Source organism: Sciurus vulgaris, assembly GCF_902686455.1.
Source record: "Sciurus vulgaris genome assembly, chromosome: 15".
NCBI lineage: Eukaryota > Metazoa > Chordata > Mammalia > Rodentia > Sciuridae > Sciurus > Sciurus vulgaris.
In genome coordinates, this window is record NC_136476.1 from 40,983,929 (window position 1) to 41,004,191 (window position 20,263).

Below are 20,263 nucleotides of genomic sequence, written 5' to 3' on the forward strand. Positions count from 1 at the left end.
GTTTTTATTTCTTTACGTTTCTTGCTTTCTTTTCCTTCTGTTTACCTGTTCCCTCAGAGTCGCTTTCTCCCTTATTTACATGATGTTATTGTCCCCATAGGGGCTATTTGGTCTAGGATTGCATAGTGTCTGATTTGGGCACTGCTAATATTGATCTCCCCTTAAAATAAGGGTTTTGGAAACCTATAGGGCCACTATAAGCCTATAGGGGGAAATCTGCAATACCCCAGATCTGCAGCACTAGAGGGGAAGATACATGAACAACATGAAAAAACAAGGGAAGAAAATAATCCAAACAAATCTAGATTCTATATTAATAGAATCCAATGACAGTATGTTAGAAGAAATGTCAGAAAAGGACTTCAGATTATACATGATTAAGATGATTTGCGAAGCAAAGGATGAGATAAGAGAGCAAATGCAGACAATGAATGATAACACCAATAAGCTGAAAGAGCACCTGCAGGAAGCAAAAGATCATTTCAACAAAGAAATAGAGATTCTCAAAACAAACAAACAAACAAACAAACAAACAAATGGAAATCCTTGAAATGAAGGAGACAATAAACCAAATAAAAAACTCAATAGAAACCATCACCAACAGACTAGACCACTTGGAAGACAGAACCTCAGACAATGAAGACAAAATATTTAATCTTGAAAATAAAGTGGACCAAACAGAGAAGATGGTAAGAAATCATGAACAGAATCTCCAAGAACTATGGGACATCATGAAAAGACCAAATTTAAGAATTATTGGGATTGAGGAAGGCTCAGAGATACAAACCAAAGGAATGAACAACCTATTCAATGAAATAATATCAGAAAATTTCCCAAACCTGAAGAATGAAATGGAAAATCAAATACAAGAGGCTTACAGAACACCAAATGCACAGAATCACAACAGATCCACACCAAGGCACATTATAATGAAAATGTCTAACATTCAAAATAAAGATAGGATTTTGAAGGCCGCGAGAGAAAAGCATCAGATTACATATAGGGGGAGACCAATACAGATAGCAGCAGACTTCTCAACCCAGACTATAAAAGCTAGAAGGGCCTGGACCAACATATTTCAAGCTCTGAAAGAACATGGTTGCCAACCAAGAATCCTATACCCAGCAAAACTAACCTTCAGATTTGAAGATGAAATAAAATCCTTCCATGATAAACAAAAGTTAAAAGAATTTACAAATAGAAAGCCTGCACTACAGAATGTTCTCAACCAAATATTCCACGAAGAGGAAATGAAAAACAACAATGTAGGTCAGCAAAGGGAGGAACTACCTTAGAGAAAAAGCACTCAAAGGAGGAACCAAGCCAACTTAAAAACCAAAAATAAGCCAAATGACTGGGAATACAAATCATTTCTCAATAATAACCCTGAACGTTAATGGCCTAAACTCATCAATCAAAAGACATAGACTGGCAGAATGGATTAAGAAGAAAGACCCAACAATATGCTGCCTGCAAGAGACTCATCTCATAGAAAAAGACATCCACAGACTAAAGGTGAAAGGATGGGAAAAAACCTACCATGCATATGGACCCAGTAAAAAAGCGGGGGTTTCCATCCTTATATCAGATAAAGTGGACTTCAAGCCAAAGTTAGTCAGAAGGGATAAAGAAGGACATTTCTTACTGCTTAATGGAACCATAAATCAGGAAGACATAATGATAGTAAATATTTATGCCCCAAACAATGGTGCATCCCTGTACATCAAACAAATCCTTCTCAATTTCAAGAATCACATAGAACACAACACAATAATTCTGGGCGACTTTAACGCACCACTGTCACCGCTAGATAGATCTTCCAAACAAAATCCAACCAAAGAAACCATAGAACTCAATAACAATCAATAACCTAGACTTAATAGACATATATAGAATATTCCATCCATCAACGAGCGGATACACTTTCTTCTCAGCAGCACATGGAACCTTCTCGAAAATAGACCATATGTTATGCCACAAAGCAGCCCTTAGGAAATGCAAAAAAATAGAGATACTGCTTTGTGTTCTATCAGATCATAATGGACTGAGAGTAGAAATCAATGACAAAGTAAAAAAAGGAAATTACTCCAACACTTGGAGACTAAATAATATGCTATTGAATGAAACATGGATAACAAAAAACATCAGGGAGGAGATTAAAAAATTCTTAGAGGTCAATGAGAATGATGATACAACATATCAAAATCTCTGGGACACTATGAAAGCAGTACTAAGAGGAAAATTCATTGCATGGAGCGCATTCCAGAAAAGAATGAAAAGTCAACAACTAAATGACCTAACATTACAGCTCAAAGCCCTAGAAAAAGAAGAACAGAATAACAGCAAAAGTAGTAGAAGACAGGAAATAATTAAAATCAGAGCTGAAATCAATGAAATTGAAACAAAAGAAACTATTCAAAAAATTGACATAACAAAAAGTTGGTTCTTTGAGAAAGTAAACAAAATAGATAAACCCTTAGCCACACTAACAAAGACAAGGAGAGAGAAGACTCAAATTACTAAAATACATGATACAAAAGGAAATATCACAACAGACACCACTGAGATACAGAACATAATGAGAAGCTACTTTGAAAATCTGTATTCCAACAAAATAGAAACTACCGAAGACATTGACAAATTTCTAGAGACATATGCTCCTCCCAAACTGAACCAGGAGGACATACACAATTTAAACAGATCAATATCAAGCAATGAAATAGAAGAAGCCATTAAAAATCTACCATCTAAGAAAAGCCCAGGACCAGACGGATTCTCAGCTGAGTTCTACAAGACCTTCAAAGAAGAACTCATTCCAATACTTCTCAAAGTATTCCAGGAAGTAGAAAAGGAGGGTACCCTACTGAACTCATTCTATGAAGCTAATCTCACCCCTCATACCGAAACCAGGAAAAGACACATCAAGGAAAGAAAATTTTAGACCAATATCCTTGATGGATATAGATGCTACGATCCCTAACAAAATATTGGCAAACCATATCCAAAAACATATTAAGAAAATTGTGCACCACGATCAAGTGGGGTTCATTCCTGGAATGCAAGCATGGTTTAACATCCGTAAATCAATAAACGTAATCCATCATGTCAATAGACTTAAGGTTAAGAATCATATGGTTATTTCAATTGATGCAGAAAAAGCATTTGACAATATACAACACCCCTTCATGCTGAAAACACTAGAAAAATAGGGATAGTAGGAACATACCTGAACATTGTAAAGGCTATTTATGCTAAGCCCATTGCCAACATCATTCTTAATGGAGAAAAACTGAAACCATTCCCTTTAAAAACGGGAACAAGACAGGGATGTCCTCTTTCACCACTTCTATTCAACATTGTCCTCGAAACTCTAGCCAGAGCAATTAGGCAGACTAAAGAAATGAGAAGGATACGAATAGGAAAAGAGGAACTTAAACTGTCACTATTTGCGGATGACATGATTCTATATTTAGAGGATCCAAAAACCTCCTCCAGAAAACTTCTAGACCTCATCAATGAATTCAGCAAAATAGCAGGCTATAAAATCAACATGCATAAATCTACAGCATTTTTATACGCAAGCGACGAAACAGCTGAAAGGGAAATGAGGAAAACAACTCCATTTGCAATAGCCTCAAAAAAAAAAAAAAAAATACTTGGGTATCAATCTAACCAAAGAGGTAAAAGATCTCTACAATGAAAACTAGAAAACACTAAAGAAAAAAATTAAGGAAGACCTTAGAAGATGGAAAGATCTCCCATGTTCTTGGATAGGCAGAATTAATATTGTCAAAATGGCCATACTACCAAAAGTGCTATACAGATTCAATGCAATTCCAATTAAAATCCCAATGATGGACCTCACAGAAATAGAGCAAGCCATCATGAAATTCATTTGGAAGAATAAGAAACCCAGAATAGCTAAAGCAATCCTTAGCAGGAAGAATGAAACAGGGTGTATCACAATACCAGAACTTCAACTATACTACAAAGCAATAGTAACAAAAACAGCATAGTATTGGCATCAAAATAGACAGGTAGATCAATGGTACAGAATAGAGGACACAGACACAAACCCAAATAAATACAATTCTCTCATAGTAGACAAAGGGGCCAAAAATATGCAATGGAGAAAAGGTAGTCTCTTCAACAAATGGTTCTGGGAAAACTGGAAATCCGTATGCAACAGAATGAAACTAAACCCCTATCTCTCACCCTGCAGAAAAATCAAGTCAAAATCAATCAAGGACCTCGGAATCAGACCAGAGTCCCTGCATCTTATAGAAGAAAAAGTAGGTCCAAATCTTCAACTTTTTGGCTTAGGTTCAGACTTCCTTAACAGGACTCCCATAGCACAAGAAATTAAAGCAACAATCAATAACTGGGACAGATTCAAACTAAATAGCTTTGTTTCAGCAAAGGAAACTATCAGCAATGCAAAGAGAGAGCCTACAGAGTGGGAGAATAGCTTTGCCACTCATACTTCAGATGGAGCACTAATTTCCAGAATATATAAAAAACTCAAAAAACTCTAGACCAAGAATACAAATAACCCAATCAACAAATGGGTTAAGGATATGAACAGACACTTCATAGAAGAATATCTACAAGCAATGAACAAACATATGAAAAAATGTTCAACATGTTTAGTAATAAGAGAAATGCAAATCAAAACTACCCTAAAATTTCATCTCTCCCCAATTAGAATGGCGATTATCAAGAACACAAGCAACAATAGGTATTGGCGAGGATGTGGGGAAAAAGGTACACTCATACATTGCTGGTGGGACTGCAAATTAGTGCAGCCACTCTGGAAAGCAGTGTGGAGATTCCTTAGAAAACTTGGAATGGACCTACCATTTGACCCAGCTATCCCACTCCTCGGCCTATACCCAAAGGACTTAAAATCAGCACACTACAGAGATACAGCCACATCAATGTTCATAGGGCTCAATTCACAATAGCCAGACTATGGAACCAACCTAGATGCCCTTCAATTGATGAATGGATAAAGAAACTGTGGTATATATATATACAATGGAATATTACTCAGCTATAAAGAATAATAAAATTATGGCAGTTGCCGGCAAATGGATGAAATTGAAGAATATCATGCTAAGTGAGATAAGCCAATCTCAAAAATCCAAAAGAGGAATGATCTCACTGATAAGTGGATGATGACACTTAATGGGGGGTGGGAGTGGGACAAGAATGGAGGAAGGAGGGACTGTACAGAGGGAAAAGAGAGGTGGGAGGGGTGGGGGGGAAGGAAAAAAATAATGGAATGAATCAAATATCATTATTCTATGTAAATTTGTGAATATGCAAATGGTATGCTGTTACTCCATGTAGAAAGAGAAACAACATGTATCCCATTTGTTTACAATAAAAATAAATTTAAAAAAATATTTCTGACTTTTCTTGTGATGCCCTTTTTTATCTGGGGTAATTTATAATTATGTTTATTTCTAAGAGTTTTTATATTTCCAAGTTTGTTTTTAGTTACTGATTTCTAATTTAACTTCACTATCTGCATGAATATATTTTTGTGGTTTTAATTGTAAAAATGTGTTAAGCTGTTATTGACCCAGGATACTTGCTTTTTTATTGTTTATTTTTAGATATATATGACAGTGGAGTATACTTTGACGTATAATACATATATGGAGTACAACTTCCCGTTCTTGTGGTTGTACATGTATGGAGTTACACTGGTCATGTATTCATATATGAACATACGAAAGTGATGTCCTATTCATTCTACTATCTTTCCTATTCCCATTCTCCATCCTTTCCCTTCACCCCCCTTTGTCTAATTCAATGAACTTCTGTTCTCTATCCCATTGTGTGTTGGCATCCGCATATGAGAGAATATTCAGCCTCTGGTTTTTAGAGATTGGCTTATTTCACTTCACATGATATTCTCCAGTTTCATCCATTTATTAGCAAATGCTGTAATTTTATTCTTCTCTATTGCTAAGTAATATTCCATTGTATAACTATACTCTATTTTCCTTACCCATTCATCTTTTGAAGGACACCTAGGTTAGTTCCAGAGTTTACCTATTCTGAGTTGAGCTGCTATAAGCATTTATGCGGTTGCATCACTGTAATAAACTGATTTTAAGTCCTTTGAGTATATACTGAGGAGTGGAATAACTGGATCAAATGGTGGTTCCATTCCACATATTCTGAGCAATCTCCATACTGTTTTTCAAAGTGGCTGCACCAATTCGCAGACCTACCAGTAGTGTATGAGTGTACCTCTTCCCCCACATCCACACCTATTCAGTCCCTTTGTCCATTTATTGATTGTATTATTTTTGTTGTTGTTGTTAAGTTTTTTTAGTTCTTTATACATCCTGGAGATCAGTGAGGTACAGGTGGAAAAGATTTTCTCCCATTTTATAGGCTCTCTCTCTACATTCTAGATCGTTTTCCATGAAGATGCTTTTTAGTTTGATCCATTCCATTTATTGATTCTTGATCTTACTTGCGCTTTAGGAGTCTTGTTGAAGAATTCAGTTCCTAAGCTGGCATGATGGAGATTGGGGCCTACTTTTTCTTCCAGTAGATGCAGGGTCTCTGGTCTAATGCCCAGGTCCTTGATCCATTTTGAGTTGAGTTTTGTGCAGAGTGAGAGATAGGGGTTTAATTTCATTTTGCTACACATAGATTTCAAGTTTTCCCAGCACCATTTGTTTAACAGGCTATGTTTTTTCCATTGTATGTTTATGGCACCTTTGTCTAGTATGAAATAACTGTATTTAGATGGGTTTAACTCTGTGTTTTCTATTCTGTACCATTTGGCTCAGGATATTTGATCTGCTTAGTTCTTTGTACTCTTGAAAATGATTTGTATTCTGCTTCTTGTTGGCTGGAGTTAAGAGTGTACAACACACGGTTGTTCATTGGTGTTTCAGTTCTGTTTGTTATATTGATTTCTGAGAGAATAATGGTGAAACATCTAATATAAATGTTTCCATTTTTCTTTTGAGTTCTATTAGTTTTTTCTTCATGTATTTCTAGGCTTTGTTCTTAGGCGTATGCACATTAAGGATTAATTTATTCCTTGTCTTTTTCTTTAGGCATTTTGATTCAATTATTTTGGTGTGAATTTTTTTTTTTTTTTTTTTTTTATCCTTTTTGGTGTTCAGTCAGTTTATTGAGTCTATATGTTTATGTCTTTAGCCAAATTTTAGCAGTTTTTTTTTTGTTATTGTTATTATTTTTCTGTGCTGGTGAATCAAACCCAGACTTACACGTATCAGGTAAGCACTCTACCACTGAGCCACATTCCCAGCCCCCCCAAATTTAAGAAGTTTTAAGACATTATCTCCTTGATTTTTTTTTTTTTTTTTTTTTAGTACTCTGTTCATGAAAGTTAAACCTATAGTATTTCTCAGGTTTAGTAGATTTTTTCATTTTTTCCCCTCCTCTGTTCAGTAGCGGCTAATTCTTTTTCTTTCTACATTTTTATTGGTGCATTATATATTATATATGTACTACATATAATAATGGGATTTATTGTTATGCACTCATACATACACACGATATAATAATATAATTTGGCCCTATCACTCCCTGGCTCCCTGGTCCCTTTCCTCTCTGATCTTCTTTGATTTTCATGAGATCCCCACCCCTCCCACGCTTTCCCCCCCTTTTTTTCTTTCTAGCTTTACATACGATAGGAAACGCATGACCCTTTACTTTCTGAGTTTAGCTTATTTCATGTAACATAACGGTCTCAAGTTTTATTCATTTTCCTGCAAGTGAAATAATTTCATTTTTCTTTATGACTGAATAAAACTCCATTGTGTAAATACATCATATTTTCTTTATCCATTCATCTGCTGATAGACACCTAGGCTGGTTCCATAGTTTAGTTATTGTGAACTGTGCTGCTATAAACATGGGTATATATGTATCCTAATGTATGATGAATTTAATTTTTTAGAATAATTATCAAGGAGTAGTATAACTGAGTTGTATGGCGGTTTTATGACTAGTCTTTTGAGAAGTCTTCGTCCTGATTTCCATAGTGGCTGTATTAATTTACAATCCCACCAACAGTGTAAAAGTGTTTCTTTTTCTCTACCTCCTCTCCAACATTTATTACTGTTTGTATTCTTGATGGTTGCCATTCTGACTGATGTGAGATGAAATCTCAGTGATTTGCATTTCCATAATTGCCAGTGACACTGAACAGTTTTTCACATTTGTTGGCCATTTGTATTTCTTCTTTTGAGAAGTGTCTGTGTAATTAATTTGCCCAGACAAATTGGGTGTGTATTTTTTTTTGGTGTAAAGTTTTTTTAAAAAATATATTTTTTAGTTGTATACGGACACAATGCCTTTATTTTTATGTGTTGCTGAGGATCGAACCCAGTGCCTCACATGTGCCAGGCAAGCACTCTACCACTGAGCCACAACTCCAGCTCCTTATGTAAAATATTTTGAGCTCTTTTTATATTCTTGATATTAATTCTCTGTCAGAAGAGTAGCTAGCAAAGATTTTCTCCCATTCTGTGGGTTCTTTCTTCACATTCCTAATTGTTCCTTTGCAGTGCAGGAGATTTTTAATTTGATGCTGACTTATTTATTACTTCTTGGCATTATGTCCTAAACTGTAGGGGTCCCTTTGAGAAAGTTGTTGCCTATGCCTATATGTGGAGTGTTGACCCTACATTACATTTTCTTCTAGGAGTTGAATAGTTTCTTGTCTAATTTCTAGGCTTTTGATCTATTTTGAGTTGATTTCTGTGCAGGGAGAGTGATAAAGGTCTAGTTTCATTCTTCTACACATGGATAACCACTTTTCCCAGCACCATTTGCTAAAAGGACTGTCCTTTCCTCACTGTGTTCTGGTATCCTTGTCAAGATTCAAATGATTGCAGATGTGTGGGTCTGTCTCTGTGTCTTCTATTCTGTACTATTGGTATGTATATTTTTATATAGTTTTATATAAGTACCATACAGTTTTTGTTACTGCATCTCTGCATCTCTGTAGTATAATTTGGAGTTAAGTATTATGATGTCTCTAGCTTTTTTTTTTTTTTTAGTGAATTTAAAGACTGTGTTCTATACTGTGAAGAATGTCATTGGTATTTTGATGGGTTTTACATTGGATTTGTACATTGTTTTTGTATTATGGTCATTTAAACAATATTTTTCTACCTATCCATGCTATCCATGAACATGGGAGTTCTTTCCATCTTCTGAGGTCTTCTTCAATTCTTTTTTCACCATTCTATAGTTTTCCTTGTAGGTATCTTTCACCTCCTTGGTAGGATTTATTCAATAGGGGATAATTTTGATTAATCTATTTTTGGGTTTACTAGATTTTTTTCTGTATGATTTCCAGTCTGCTGCTAATCTAATCTCAAGACTTATAAATTTTTGTTATTGTATATTTCAATTCTAAAATTTCCATTTGTTCCTTTTCTATAATTTTTATTTCTTTGTTGAGACTTTGTATCTTTTCCCTAATTTCCAGAGTGATCATTCTGGTGCCAGGTTTTGACTCAGTGGTTTAGAGCTTGCCTGGCATGCATGAGGCCTTGGGTTTCATCCCCTGTATCACAAAAACAAAACAAAGTGATCATCTTATTTACTGAAACAAGGTCATAATGTTAAAGTTATTGTCTTATAATTTCAACATATATGTTGTATCAGAATTGGTATATGCTGATTGTTTTTTCCTTTGAGAGACATTGAAATTTCTTGACATAATATATTTAGCAATTTTGAATGGTACTCTGTAAATTTAGAATTTTATTATGTGTGTCTTGTTCAAATTCTATGAAGAATATAAATTTTGTTTTTATTTTTATTGTAAAATGAGATCGACCAAGTTAGGCTCAGTTTGTAAACTCTTGTTTTCCTTCTATAAATGGTGAGTTCAATGTCAACTTCTTTTTTAAAAACTTCTCAGTGGCATATAGCTCTATCTCACTTAAATACTATTCAATAACTAGTCTGGGATCTGGGAGAAATGTTTGATCCCAGCACTAAATTCTTAAAACTTTCAGTGTTATATCCACCTTTGTGCAGCTCAGGGTCAGTCCAGGAATTCATATATCATTTTATGGCGTCACTTTTTAAAAAGTTTTTCTATGCCCAATATCACCAAAATCTTCTGAGTTTCAGATATTCCTTTTCTGAAGGGAAGGAAGATAATCCTTTTCTGAAGGGAAGGAAGATATTCCTTTTCTGAAGGAAGTCAAGGCCTTATTTTTTCTGATTGTCACACAACTGCTGCCACTGCTTCTCTATCTGGGCCTAGGACGACAGAAGATGGAAAGAAGAAGAAAAACAAGGAAATTTTTCACATGTTCTTGGGACTACAGGCCATGTGGGCTAAGGGGAAAGGTTTCCACTCTGTTGTTTTTAGTACTTGTCAAAACCTCTCTACCATTATTGCCACCACTACCTGGGAGGGCAGAGAGAGGAAACAAAACAAAACAAAAACAAATGAAAAAAATCCAACAGATTTCTTCCACCATTTCTGACTGTTTTAGAGTTCTCTTTTCCTTTCTTGGACAAAAAATGTAGGGGTTCTTATAGGACTTCTGTGTTCACTTGAGTGTATACTTCCAGTTTTTCTACTGCCTTAGAGTTCAGGCTGGGAGTTCATACAGAAAGAAAACAACTCCCTTTAGCTTTAAAGGTAATTTGTGTTCACGCTACCTTTCTAATCTACCTGGTACCATTTATTTTCAGAATATTAAGAATCTTCACATACGTGTTCTACAGATTTTCTCCTGGTTTTTTTGTTGCAGTTGAAGTTGGTGAAAGGGTGGCATGTAAACCATTTCCTCCATTTTGACTGGAACTGAAATCTAGATTCAATTTAAACAGGAGTCAGGTATGAAAGGTGTTGATAAAGGAGAGAGGTGATAAGGTAATAGGGGAAAAGATGAAAAGGCAGCTGGCAGTGCTAAGACCATAGAGACGAAAGCATCCAGCAATTGCAGAAAAACTAAAAACTATTATCAGGAGATTTTACTATTTATATAAATAGATTAAATTTGGTACTTCCAAGTAACGAAGGTTGAAAGAAATAATTAAAGGATCAAGAAACATTGGAGAACTTGACAGCCTCTATGTGGTGGTTATAGCTTGTCCACTAGTTTGAACTCCTATTATTGTTGGTAAGAAGGTGTCTTATTCAGAAAACTGGAGATTTCATGTAGCCAAATAGGGGCAAGAAGTTATGATTCTCTCTCTCTCTCTATCTCTCTCTCTCTCTCTATATATATATACACACACACATACATACATACATATATATGTATATACACATATATACACACATATATATACATATATGTGTATATATACATATATATGCACACATATATAGAAATATACATGTATAATTGAAACGATTGCATCTTTGTCCATTGTCTGGTGAGATCTAGGAAAAGACTAGTCATGAAAAGGATATTTACAATGGAATTTTGAAGACAGTCTGCTAATAAATTACTGAGATATAGTAAAAGTAGTTTTAAAATTTTGAAATAAATACAAAATTTTAACTCCTGGACAAATAATTTACAGTGCTGGAGAATGTTGATTATGTTTTCAGAAGGCACAGTAAAAGATAGAAAATGTATTTAACTCAAATAATCAAAAGTTTTAAAGGTATTTGGTTCATTAAGTACCAATAGAGCTGATGCATAAGTTAAAAAAGAAATAACATGCAATAAGCAATCTATAGCCTCATTAGTCCTGCCCATTATTTTTTAATCTTAGGCATAAGAGAGTATTCACAATTGTGCTGGAGGGCTGAGGCTAAGCACAAATAAAGGAATTTTTTTCCTTATAATATTACCAAAATTAGAATGTAATCTATCAGTTATTAATTATAAGCAAAATAAATCCTGTTTCTATTTTTGGTACTTTATTATTGTTCCTTGAATTTTCTAACTTTATTTTTTTTCTTTTGGACTTTTTAATCTGTACTTTCTTTTCCTCTGCATTTTATTTAACTTTTATTTATGTCCACTGAACTAACTTAAGTTCATTTGGCTTTAAGCAGTCTTTCACTTTCCAGAGGGTTATTTATTCAAAACTATTTCTTACATTTTCAGTCCTCTGCAATCAAGCTTATTCTGTATTATCTTTTCTCCCACTTTGTCTTCCCTGGTAAACTACCTTCTGTTTTTAGGCATAAAATAAGTCATAGGATCACATTAACTATTATACATTTACCTCTGGATGACTAGCATAATGACGCTTCGGGACTCAGACTTGTCAAATGATCCATGTAAAATCATCTAGCAGATGGAACTGAATTCCTCACTCTCATTCTATTTGATTTTTCTATCCCTGACTTATGGAATCTGATCACGTTTTACTTAATAGCACGTTCTATTCATATATTAGTGAAGACCAGGATAGAAACTTGAATTATCATGAACTGAGTTAGAAAGATAAAATGATATAATCATCAAAACAGAACAGAAATGAATTGACATAGATGTCCAAATGCTTGGCTTCCATTTAAAGCATCGACTGTTTACCAGAGTAATTTATTTTTAATCTTTTGAGCTAAAATATTAGTTTGGCATTGCTTTGGTCTTCTACATACAGGTTGGAAATGACCAACCATGATTTCAGTGAACTTCAATTTCAGTATCCCATTTTCAAATGGATTGGAGAGTAATAACTCCTAATACAATCTACAACAAGTCACCTGTCAACTAGAGACAGATACAGGCATTTCAGTGTAACTCTGACATTTTATTTAATACAAAAATAGTACAGAACACTGAATACACACATACATGATGCACACACACATACACACACACACACACACACTATACAATGTCAGCTCCTTTTTTCCAGGTTAACAAATTAAAGGACGCTTATAGTAAATATTTAGAGTTGAACTATGATCTAACATAAGTAGTAGCAAATACCCACTGATAAATTGATTTGTCAACAGCAACAAAAAGTACATAAAGGTTTGGAACTCTTATTAAGATTTGGATTGTCTTGCTTGTAATTCTAACTCCATTATGAATTATTCCACTGTGTAACTTCAGGCAAGTAAATTACTTAATCTCCCTTGACCTCACTTTTTACATGTTTAAAATGAATTTTCTTTAGACAGTTTTCAAGGTTTCATTATTTGTAGCTTTTAGGACCTGCCCAGAAGCCTTTACCATTATTGCTTCCACTGCCTGAGAGGACAGGAAGAAAAAGGAGGAAAAAAAAACCAAATAATCAAAAATATCCAGGGATTTCTTCCCATTTTCTGATTTTTTTTTCCTACCTTTGGATTTGAATTTTAGGTATCTCCAATAGTCTTGTGTTTTCGTAAGATATATGAAATGTTTGATGTAATTTTGTGAAACCTCTTCCTTTGAGAAAGATATATTCTTCAGTTTTCATATTGATGGAGTTATTTTATATCCAAGGAAATATGTCTGTTGGTCAAAGTCTGGGGCACAGCAATCTTGGGGTAAATACAATGAAGGTGTGGCAGCGACACAGTTTTGACGTTAGTTTAGAAAATTGACTTTTTATACATATTAGGAATCTAAAACCAAGAGAGGTTAGTTTTGTTTAAAAATAAAGTTGTAAAATAGTAGAGATATCAAACTGATAAAAGTTTGGTTCTATGTAACATGCATTCACCAATATTCCACACTCCCAACAGAGAAACACCCAGTGTAATTTCCTCCTTAAAAGTAATGCCTATGAATATGCAGTATGAAAATACATCTTGCCCCAATCTTCCTAATGGACTGCTTTTACCAGAGTTCTGAAGCTAGTTAAAATAAGAATACCTATACAAAGCTTTTGAAGGACTGAAAGCTATGTAGGATCAGGGAACTTTTGAGATATCAGAAAGGGAAAACCAGAACTGAGATTGTGAAGACATATAACAATAGAAGCATCGTTGTGGAGGAAGTAATCCTTGGTATGACATAATTTTTTTTTTTCATATTATTGAAGGTAGTACTTCCATCTAGTTTATTCAACTTGTTTTTCATTTAAGACTGTGATAGGCAGAATAATGGGCCCACAAAGATGTCCATATCCAAATTCCCAGTATTGGTATGTTACCTTACAAAGCAAAAGGTATTTGTATATTTAATTATGGTTTATTATGGTTTTAAACTTCAAAATGGAGAGATTGTCTGAATTATCTAACTGGGCCCAACCGAATTACATAAACCATTAAAAGAAAGAGACTTTCCTAGTTCTGGTCAGAATGAGATGTGGCGACAGAAGAATTGTCAGAGAGATACAATATGAAAAAGATTCAAACCAACTGTTGCTGACATTGAAGAGGAAGAAAGTGGGCCATGAACCTAGGAATGTGTGTAACCTCTAGAATCTGGAAAAAATTAAGAAAATGGATTGAGGCTACAGAAAAAAACACAGCACTGCCAACACTTCCATTGTACACCAGTGAGACCTGTGTTGGATCACTGCCATCTAGAGTAGCAGGGAGAAAATCTGTATTTCTTGAGTTGCTAATTTGTTATTGAAGTAGTTGAACGCTAATAGGCATGCCATGTGTAATTAGGCTTCTAAAGTTATTCTCAGTGAATATTTTTTGCCAAATAAAGAGAGAGGTAGCATGGGAGATTGAAATGGTTTTTGCCTCCTCCAAGTTATTAAACGTGGGACTCAGGAAAGCTGAATCTGGAAACAATGATACCAAGTTCTTACCGTTCAATTTCACCGAGGATAGTTTGTCTTTGTATCTATGATGGAGTGATCATGTGTGATGTGCCATGATGGGTGATTCTCCCCATTCTCCCTTCTCTATTTCTCATAGGCATTTATCTTTGGTTACATCCACAGTATTCCCTTACCAGCATCCTCTGCCTACCATCATATTTAAGATTTTTTTCCCCTTGCAATTAAAGGATCCTTCTTTTAGCTAATTATGGAGAAATGGACAGACTCCTACCTACAGGTAGAATGAAGACCCTAGACCTGACCATTAGCTCAATGAAAACATTCTTTGACATAGGGATTATCAACCATTTTGTCTTATGTAAAACATTTAGTAATTTGGAAAAAAAATGGTCCAATTATAAGGGAGGAATTAATGGAATAAAGTAGATTAAGGCGGGGGGCAATGCATGTTCATGAGAATAACATAATAACAAGCAATCGCGTATCAAACTGTTCAGTAAGTCTTAGAGCAAACCTAAATGTGGGAGGAAGGTGACTGTAACAGTAATTATTATGAAAATGAAGATATTTTACAAGTTAAAGAGGATGCTACTGCTACTAATTCTTCTTCTAGTACAGAAGGCATAAGAGGATACACAGTCACATAAGCAATGAGAAAGTCGCACTTTATAAATAAGTAATATATTACATATTTATTCCTTTATAAAAATGGGAATCTGTGTCATATTTCAATGTTTAAGTCTTTTTAAACAAAAAACCAAAAGGAATTACTACACACCTCCAAATGGATTCCAGTAGATCACTGTTGAGGATGCAGATTGAAAATCCTAAAGAATTGTTCAGATATAGGAGGCTTGAGTCTCAGCCCCCTGTTTTTTAATCTTTGGCTGTAAAGGTGCAGATTAAATTTTCCTCTCATGAAAAAAAAATGTATTTTCTCAAATTTAAGTTTGAGTATTGATATAAATTTCTGTAGTGCATGCCTGTAATCCCAGCAGCTGAGGCAAGAGGTTTGCAAGTTGAAGCCAGTCTCAGCAACTTCATGAAGCACTAAGCAACTTAGTGAGACCTGTCTCTAAATAAAACATACAAAAAAGAAAGGCTGGGAATGTGGGTCAGTAGTTAAGAGGCCCTGGGTTCAATCTCCAGTACCCCAAAAAATGTTTCTGTAGAAGTCAATATCAGGAGATGTCTTCTCTGCGCCCCCCTTATCCCTCTACAGAGTCCCTCCTTCATCCATTCCTGCCCCCTTCCCTCCCCCTATATGTGTCATCATCCACTTATCAGTGAAATCATTCATCCTTTGGTTTTTTGAGATTGGCTTATCCCACTTAGCATGATATTCCCCAACTTCATCCATTTGCCTGCAAATGCCATAATTTTATTATTCTTTACGGCCGACTAATATTCCATGGTATATATATGCCACAGTTTCTTTATCCATTCATCAATTGAGGGGCATCTAGGTTGCTTCCACAATCTGGCTACTGTGAGTTGAGAAGCTATGAACATTGATGTGGCTGTATCTCTGTAGTATGCTGATTTTAAGTCCTTTGGGTATAGGCCAAGGAGTGGGATAGCTGGGTCAAATGGTGGTTCCATTCCTTGTTTTCTAAAGAATCTCCACACTGCTTTCCAGAGTGGCTGCAATAATTTGCAACCCCACCAGCAACCTCTGAGTGTACCTTTTCCCCCACATCCTCGCCAACCCCTATTGTTGCTTGTATTCTTGATAATCACCATTCTAATTGGGGTGAGATGGAATCTTAGGGTAGTTTTGATTTGCATTTCTCTTATTACTAAACATGTTGAACATTTTTTCATATGTTTGTTCATTGCTTGTAGATATTCTTCTGTGAAGTGTCTGTTCATATCCTTAACCCATTTGTTGATTGGGTTATTTGTATTCTTGGTCTAGAGTTTTTTGAGTTCTTTATAGATTCTGGAAATTAGTGCTCTATCTGAAGTATGAGTGGCAAAGCTATTCTCCCACTCTGTAGGCTCTCTCTTCGCATTGCTGATGGTTTCCTTTGCTGAAAGAAAGCTATTTAGTTTGAATCTGTCCCAGTTATTGATTGTTGCTTTTATTTCTTGTGCTATGGGAGTCCTGTTAAAGAAGTCTGATCTAAAGCCAACAAGTTGAAGATTTGGACCTACTTTTTCTTCTATACGATGCAGGGACTCTGGTCTGATTCCGAGGTCCTTGATTCATTATGACTTGATTTTTCTGCAGGGTGAGAGATAGGGGTTTAATTTCATTCTGTTGCATATGGATTTCCAGTTTTCCCAGCACCATATGTTGAAGAGGTTACCTTTTCTCCATTGCATATTTTTGGCCCCTTTGTCTAGTATGAGAAAATTGTATTTATTTGGGTTTGTGTCCGTGTCCTCTATTCTGTACCATTGATCTACCTGTCTACTTTGGTACCAATGCCATGCTGTTTTTGTTACTATTGCTTTGTAGTATAGTTGAAGGTCTGGTATTGCGATACCCCTGCTTCACTCTTCCTGCTAAGGATTGCTTTAGCTATTCTGGGTTTCTTATTCTTCCAGATGAATTTCATGATTGCTTGCTCTATTTCTGTAAGGTACGTCATTGAGATTTTAATTGGAATTGCATTGAATCTGTATAGCACTTTTGGTAATATGGCCATTTTGACAATATTAATTCTGCCTATCCAAGAACATGGGAGATCTTTCCATCTTCTAAGGTTTTCTTTAATTTCTTTCTTTAGTGTTCTGTAGTTCTCATCATAGAGATCTTTCACCTCTTTTGTTAGATTGATTCCCAAGTATTTTATTTTTTTCGAAGCTATTGTGAATGGGGTACTTTTCCTAATTTCTCTTTCTAAAGATTCATCACTTATGTATAAAAATGCATTAGATTTATGAGCATTGATCTTATATCCTGGTACTTTACTGAATTCACTTATGAGTTCTAAAAGTTTTCTGGTGGAATTTTCTGGTTCCTCTAAATATATAATCATGTCATCAGCGAACAGGGATAGTTTGAGTTCTTCTTTTCCTATTTGTATCCCTTTAATTTCCTTGGTCTGTCTAATTGCTCTGGCTAGAGTGTCAAGGACAATGTTGAATAGAAGTGGTGAAGAAGGGCATCCCTTACTTGTTCCAGTTTTTAGGGGGAATGCTTTCAGTTTTTCACTATTTAGAATGATATTGGCCATGGGCTTAGCATAGATGGCCTTTACAATGATATGGAATGTTCCCACCACCCCGATTTTTTCCAGTGTTTTGAGCATGAAGGGATCCTGTATTTTATCAAATGCTTTTTCTTTATCTATGGAAATAATCATGTGATTCTTGACTTTAAGTCTATTGATATGGTGAATTACATTTATTGATTTGCAGATGTTGAACCAGCCTTGCATCCCTGGGATAAAACCCACTTGATCATGGTGCACTATCTTTTTAATATATTTTTGTATGCGATTTGCTAAGATTTTGTTGAGAATTGCATCAATGTTCATTAAGGATATTGATCTGAAATTTTCTTTCCTCGATGTGTCTCTGTCTCGTTTAGGTATCAGGGTGATATTGGCTTCATAGAATGAGTTTGGGAGGGTTCCCTCCTCTTCTATTTCATGGAATACTTTGAGAAGTATTGGAATGAGCTCTTCTTTAAAGGTTTTGTAGAACTCAGCCGAGAACCCATCTGGTCCCGGACTTTTCTTTGTTGGTAGGCTTTTGATGACTTCTTCTATTTCACTACTTGAAATTGATCTATTTAAATTGTGTATGTCCTCCTGGTTCAGTTTAGGTAATTCTTATGTCCCTAGAAACCTGTTGATGTCTTTGATATTTTCTGTTTTTTTGAAGTATAGATTTTCAAAAAAGCTTCTAATTATGCTTTGTATTTCACTTGTGTCTGTTGTGATATTTCTTTGTTCATTACAAAGTTTAGTAATTTGGGTTTTCTCTCTTTGTTACTGTGGCTAAGGATTTATTAATTTTGTTTATTTTTTCAAAGAACCTTCTATTTTTTGTCAATTTTTTTGATTATTTTTTTGTTTCAATTTCATCTCTGATTTTAACTATTTCCTGTCTTCTACTACTTTTGGTGTTGCTCTGTTCTTCTTTTTCTAGGGCTTTGAGCCATAGTGTTAAGTCGTTTATTTGGTGATTTTTTTCTTCTTTTATTGAATGCGCTCCATGAAATAAATTTTCCTATAAGACCTGCTTTCATAGTGTCCCAGAGATTTTGATATGTTGTTTCTTTGTTCTCATTTACCTCGAAGATTTTTAAAATTTCCTTCCTGATATCTTCTGTTATCCATTCATCATACAATACTGTATTATTTAATCTCCAGGTGTTGGAGTAGTTTCTGGTTTTTACTCCATTTCAATCCATTATGATATGATAGAATACAAGGTATTATCTCTATCTTCTTGTATTTGCTAACAGTAACTTTGTGGCATAATATATGGTCTATTTTAGAGAAGAATCCATGTGCTGCTAAGAAGAAAGTGTATTCGCTCTTTGTTGGATGATATATTCTATAAATGTCTGTTAAGTCTAAATTATTGATTGTGTTTTTGAGATCTATGGTTTCTTTGTTCAGTTTTTGTTTGGAGGATGTGTCCAGTGGTGAGAGAGGTGTGTTAAAATCACCTAGTATTATTGTGTTGTGGTCTATTTGATTTCTGGCACTGAGAAGGATTTGTTTGATGTATATGGTTGAGTCACTGTTTTGGGCATAGGTATTTATGATTTTTATGTCTTGCTGATTTATGCTTCCCGTAAGCAGTATGAAATGTCCTTCTCTATCCCTTCTGACTAACTTTGGCTTGAAGTCCACATTATCTGATATGAGGATGGATACTCCAGCTTTTTGCTGTGTCCATGTGCAAGGTATGTTTTTCCCCATCCTTTCACTTTTAGTCTGTGGGAATTTCTTTCTATGAGATGAATCTCTTGCAGGCAGCAAATTGTTGGATCTTTCTTTTTAATCTAATCTGCCAGTCTATGTCTTTTGATTGATGAGTTCAGGCCATTATCATTCAGGATTATTATTGAGATATGATTTGTATTCTCGGTCATTTGACTCTTTTTTTTTTTTTTTTTTGATGTGACTTGATTTCTCCTTTATTTAGTTGTTCCTTTAGGGTAGTTCCTCCCTTTGCTGATTTGCATCGTTGTTTTTCATCTCTTCCTCATGGAATATATTGCTGAGAATGTTCTGTAGTGCCAGCTTTCTTTTTTAGTCTTTTAGCTTTTTTTTTTTTTATCATGGAAGGATTTTATTTCGTAAAATAAAAGTTAAGTTTTGCTGGGTATAAGATTCGTGGTTGGCATCCATTTTCTTTCAGAGTTTGAAAAATGTTGTTCCAGGCCCTTCTAGTTTTTAGGGTCTGGATTGAAAAATCTGCTGATATCTGTATTGGTTTCCCCCTGAATATAATTTGATCTTTTCTCTCGCAGCCTTTAAAATTCTGTCTTTATTTTGTATGTTAGGTATTTTCATTATAATGTGCCTTGGTGTGGGTCTATTGTAATTTTGTATATTTGGAGTCCTATAAGCCTCTTGTACTTGGTTTTCCATTTCATTCTTCAGATTTGGGAAATTTTCTGATATTA